We start from the raw sequence: 5,936 nt of genomic DNA on the forward strand, positions 1-5,936 counted from the left end.
TTAGCGGACCATTGCATCCACTCTAAGTAAGCTTTAGAAAACTGTTATAATTTCAGCTCTCAGTTTTCTCCACTCTTCCTAGTAACACTGGGCCAGGTTCTGTTTATTAACTGGCAAGTGGTCACTCTTTCCAGTCCTAAGTTGCTGGGTTTCTTTACACTCTTGCTTTGCTGGATCCTTACCTGCTCATGCAATTTATTGGCGTAAGGGGTTTCAGAAGAGGTTCTGTCCTGCTGGTGGTGCCTTCCCTGTTGCAGAGCACAGGTAGAGTTCTGTCATGCTCAGATGATCCAGACAAATGTATCCGGAAAGTATTTTTAACCTCCAAAGTTAAGCATTTTTAGACGGAACAGAAAAATGTTTGGGAATTTATCATATAGCAACAGCAATATACAGAGGCATACTGTATCAGAGTAAAATATCCAGCCAGCCAATCCAGCACTTCAGCATGTTAGAATTTTTCTTCATCATGTGAGCAACTTTACATTTTTGTACATTGTATATGAAATTGGCATTTCATCTGCCAGTTTATCATTCAGTCACTCACTATAATCAGGCTATTGAACCTCCTTACAGTCATCTTTGGTTTCTATCATCCCAAACTACTTGTATGTGAGAATCCTCTTCTTATCTCAGGACAGCTTAGATGTTTCTCCTGGTCTAACGATGAAATGCTCATTTTTTTTCTCTAAGCCCTTTGGCACTTCATTTTGAGCATGATCTTCCCTCGCATTCCTCTTGAAGAAAAGTCCCAGCATAACATCCTTGAGGGCATTTGTAGTACCAAATACTCACTGATACTTTCCGTTGCCGCTTTACTTCCTTTAACAAATCTTTTGATATGCCTCAATCATCTATTTGCTCAGTGGTTCCTGATAAGATTCCTTTTTGGGAAATGATTTATTATTAGATTTCTTTTATTCCTTTTACAGGTTGTTCCATAAAAAATGTTTTTGGCCTGAATTACTGTGCTCTTGTATTTATCCTGTCAGAATTCACACACTTTCCTGTTTTCCTTCTGTGGCAAGGGCTCCAACTTTTTGATGGATGCCTTCTTATTTTGTGCAGCCTCCCTCACGCTTTTACTTTGTTAAGCCAGGATCAAAGAGATTTTTCTTTTTAAAGAGGCAAAAAACCCTACTATTTGATCTGTTTGTATTACGAATGGGATCCAAAGAATACATTTTAATGTTTGATTTAACTTTTTGGGAAGATACTGGAGTGGGCATAGCCATTTATTTATCATGTACTGCGATAGTGGCTCCACACATCAAAGCTTTGAGAAGGAAAGAATATTAGGTAACATTTCCTCAGAATGAATTATTGGTACTTAGCAAAAAAATAATTTCTGCATCCCTTATGAAGTATAGCAACAGGCAGACAATGTAAGCCCTTGTAAGATCTAAGTGGTCAGTAGAGACCATGAGGTCAGCACAGAAGACAAGAGGCAAATACCCTTATCTCCTGGGGAGTCTCATGATACCCTGGACAAAGATCAGGAGCACAGTAACAATTTTACTGGTATAATTTGATTTCTGGTCTCCTTTCTTTGGGAAAGAAGCATATTCCAGCAAAGGAATGAGAATTTGAGCAGGTAATAGCAGAGCACAGACAAAACTTCCTTTTTTTGGTTAAAGCCTAACTCCATGCAAGGCTCAGCCTTGATCTGGAGTTATGCCAAAAGAGTCGTCATCTGACTCCCCAGTTTGGATGGTTGGTTGGTGAACCATCTACTTGTTCTCATGTGAGGATTTAATGCTGGAAGCTCACCATGGCTTCTAAGGTGGTCTTAAGACTCAAACAGAAAATGCTCAGTGATTTCCTCCCTTAACAGTATTAGCCTTTGAGCACTTTCATTCACAAGAAAAAGAACATTATCCTCTGAGTAGCCCCACTAATTTTGATAACTCATATATCTTGCTGCCCCTTTTGGTCTCTGAGATTCAGGTTTTGGGGATCTCACAATGTTTTTCATAATTGGGTGAGGAATCACTGACACATCATGCTTATGCTTTGATATAAATTTGTTTTTCATTTTGAGACTCAAAGGCTGAGATTTCTAGACTAGACTTTTGAACATAGCTATTTGATTATTAAACTAGTTTTATAATGATACTAGACATTCGATTATTAGAATAAATACTCCCAGCGCTACTTTCTTGCACTGAGGCCAATTGCCATGTAAGAGCCCAGATACATTTTATTAAATCTTTAAATCAGGTGGACACATGCAAACTGCCCTTAGAAATTAGCCCTGACCTGAGCTAACCTCTGGACTATGTCCAGGAGTTGTTCAGGACATCGCTTGCAAATACTGGCCAAATCAGTGCTGAGAACAGTTGTTCCGGGACACGTTCCAGTGCTGGGGAGCCTTCCAGTTACCAGTGCAACCAGGGGCGATCCCCCACACTGCCCAGCTTCTCCTGTAGCTGGATGCAAACAGCTCTTGGCACACCTACTGCCTTTGACAAAGTTAATGATTGCCTTTTGGTCAAAGACTCGCCTGGGAATCTTTTTGCAGCAGATCAGAACAGCAAGGCCAATTTCTTAATGAGGCTGAGTTCATGCTGGACACGCATGAAAACCTTCTTTGTATTTCTCTCAGTAGGCAGCAGTGGCCAGAGCTGAAATGCTCACAATCGCTTGCTAAGAGAGTGATGGGGTTTTACTAGACTATACTAGTTTATACAACCTTTCACAGTATCTTTTCTCTTGGGCAAAATTGCCAGAGTGAAGCATAGTTTGGCTCTAATCCGTCAAAACCTAGCCATGAGCTATGAACCGTTCATTGGCTCTCTGTAGGGAAGGGAACAGGAAAGTGCGATAAAGACAATATCGAGACACTCAGGAGACGGCATTACGGTCTCATTAAATAGATTCTAAACAAACTCCTCATTTGCTTCCTGTTTTTTCCTGGAAAGTGATAACACACTTCAACTTATTGAGGAAAGGTGTTACACCCATGTTCAAAAAAAGGCCAAAAGTTCAACCCAGAGAACTGCAGGCAACATAGGAAACTCATGGCACGAGTCCTCTTGGAGCACATTAAGAAGAAGGTGGTCACTGGGAACAGTCGGTATGATTTTACCAAGGGTGTGACAAGTGGGGTACCACAGGTGTCTATCCTGGGACCTATCTGGTTTAATGTTTTTGTCAATGACCTGGAGGAGATGATGGAGTGCATTGTCACATGTTTGCAGATGTCACCAAATTGAGGTCACCAGCTGATTTGCTCAGGAAGAGGGGGTCCCATGCAGAGGGACCCAGACAGGTTGAAGGAATAGTCCAAAAGGAACTTTGAATTCATCCACTACTCACTTGAATTTACATTGTCTAGGAGAGGAGAAGGTAAAAAATATAACATTATTTTAAAATAACTTTTTCAAAAACAGTGTTTTGAAAAATTGTGCTGTGCATTTCCCAGAACTGTGCATTACAGCAGCCCTTGTTAGTCTGTTACAAAACAGGTACATACAACATTTGGCAACTTCTAGAAGGGTATGAACACAATTGTTCCACCTACTGCTTTCTTATGAAAGGTTGATAACATTTCTGAAGCTTTTGCTAGCCTGGTGTTTTTGTCAGACCTCCTCCTAATGCTGCAAATGTTAATGCTAAACCGAGACATTGTTATTAACAGATTTTTCAGACCACGTAGAGTGAATTTTCTGTCTTTCATTTATGACAAGCTATTCATAAATTGGCTAGCGACATCTACATCAGCATGGAACACCACCTTGCAAGAGATCCCAGCAGACCACTCTATACCTGTGGACCAAGAGCACTGGTGCTGGAAGGGGCTGCCTTGGGAGAACTGGAGAGGTCTCTGCCCACCCCTGACTACTCTAGGGGAAGTCTCAGCCGCTCACGTTGCCAGTACTGAACTAGAATAAAACACAGAACCGTATATTAGACAAAACCGTCATCATTGCTGGCTTATCATAAACACCAGGCTGCAGACTGTGGCAGTTCACAAGCCGTTGAGATGACTGCTCCCAGGAGAAGGTGGGGGACGTTTGAACAGGAGCGCAAAAGATTTCATATGTCCCGAAAGAAGCTGGTCCCCAGCAGAGTCAGAGCCCTGGGCTTGCCCAGGAGCTGAGGGCAGCCACGGGGCCAGCAGGGCCGTGCCCCCCCTGACCAGGTCCCATCCACAGCACCCAGTCAGGGAGCACAGGCAGCCAGACCCCAAGAAGAGGGGAAGGGTGGCTGCTCCTCTTGGTGCACACAGAGCCCTGCTGAATTACTCCAGGCTGGAGTTTTAAATGGGTCATTTAAAACGAATTCAGCCACTGTTTGGGTAGTCTGAAGGTACGGGTCAGATGACACTGTAAGACCAGCCTCAGGTTACCCAGAACCTGACCAAACACACCACCACAACCAGATGCAAATCCCTTCATCAGAATTAATCAGGAATACTGACACACGTTTTGCCTCACAAATAGGTGTGGCACGGGAGGTTGGTGCTATACAAAATGTACACAAGGTGGTAGTGGTCACTGAGGTGGCTGGTGGTACCCAGTAGAGCATATTTGATGAATAGGCAAGTTCAGACTACACTGACACAGGTACTAACTGTGTTCTTTTCAAGCTACATAAAATAAGCAAATTAAATCCTTTAGGGAGTGGAAGATTCGAAACATGCCAGTGCTGTTCCCAAGGTACTGAAAAAGCTGGCAAGGACTGAGTCAGTGCTAGGTATGTGGTTCTAGAGGCCAAATTCTGCATCTGAGCCACTGCCTCACATGCGGTCTGCCTTCTGTATTACTCATTTAACTTATCTATAGGTTTTTTCATCCATAACCTCAAAGTTTTAAAATGGAAAATATTATTAACATACCCTTCTGATGGGACTCACTGGGTAAAGGTGGGAAAGACTGAGCAGTGTAGACTGAAAAGCAAAGATATTTAGCATTTGAAATGTCTGTGAAGTAATTTGCTATTGGTGGATCTGACTAGAAAAAAAAAAAAAGAAGAGATTTTGGTCCAAGTAAAGCAGGGTTAATAGTTCTTCCTCTAACAGACTAACTACTAATGATACTGGCTCGCTCCTAAGAAGCCCGGGGAATTCTTCACCTTCCTGCTATTGTGCCTGTTTTGAGAATGGAAGGTAGGGGTAATTCAAATCACTCTTCGTACAAGTGTTTGAGAACAGCAAGAAATAAAAAAGAAGCTATTACATGAAGATTACATATCTGCACACCAGATATCTTGTAAAACAAACTGGGAAGTGGCTAACACTCAGCGTGACACAGAGCCACATCTAAAGTTGCTGGAAGTTAAAGCAAACATTGTGGCGTAGAGTCTCATATTTATACTACTGCAAAGTCTTTTGCGAACTTGACATTACTGAATTCAGCAAATGCTTTGGATATTTTCTTTTAATTTGAAAATTTGGAGACTTTTTGCATCTAACCCATGATCTTGTAGCCTAAGATGAACTAAACAAAACCAACCCAAAATCAGGCAGTGAGAAAGTTCAGAAATTTGGATCTGTTATTTTCCTTGCCACTTCTTTGCCTACAAATATGCAAGACGGAATTTTCTTGGCCATTTGAAAATGCATGCTAAGGATTGATCTTCCTCAAAGGAGAACTTGGGCTGGTGACGGCGTCATAAACAACATATACAGCCAGTCAGGTCGTGACAGAAATAAGTGGCCATGTCATAAGCACTTTAAACATGGACTAGACACAACATATTATTTATGAAAATGTGTTTATTTGTAGGAGAGGTACTTCTATGAGCATATTCAGGTACTATAAGTACTGAGTATTTATGCATTTTTATGTAATAAGTTTGCATATTGTGACTATTAATGGTTAGTTCATCCAATGTAAGAGGAAGGAAGAGTTAGTTGCGTGATCAGTTCGTGTGAAATCATTAACATCTGCAAATTAGGAAATTTAAGGAAGTTCAGAAGCAGTAAGGGAAAT

Source organism: Accipiter gentilis, chromosome 31 (genome assembly GCF_929443795.1).
Source record: "Accipiter gentilis chromosome 31, bAccGen1.1, whole genome shotgun sequence".
Lineage (NCBI taxonomy): Eukaryota > Metazoa > Chordata > Aves > Accipitriformes > Accipitridae > Astur > Astur gentilis.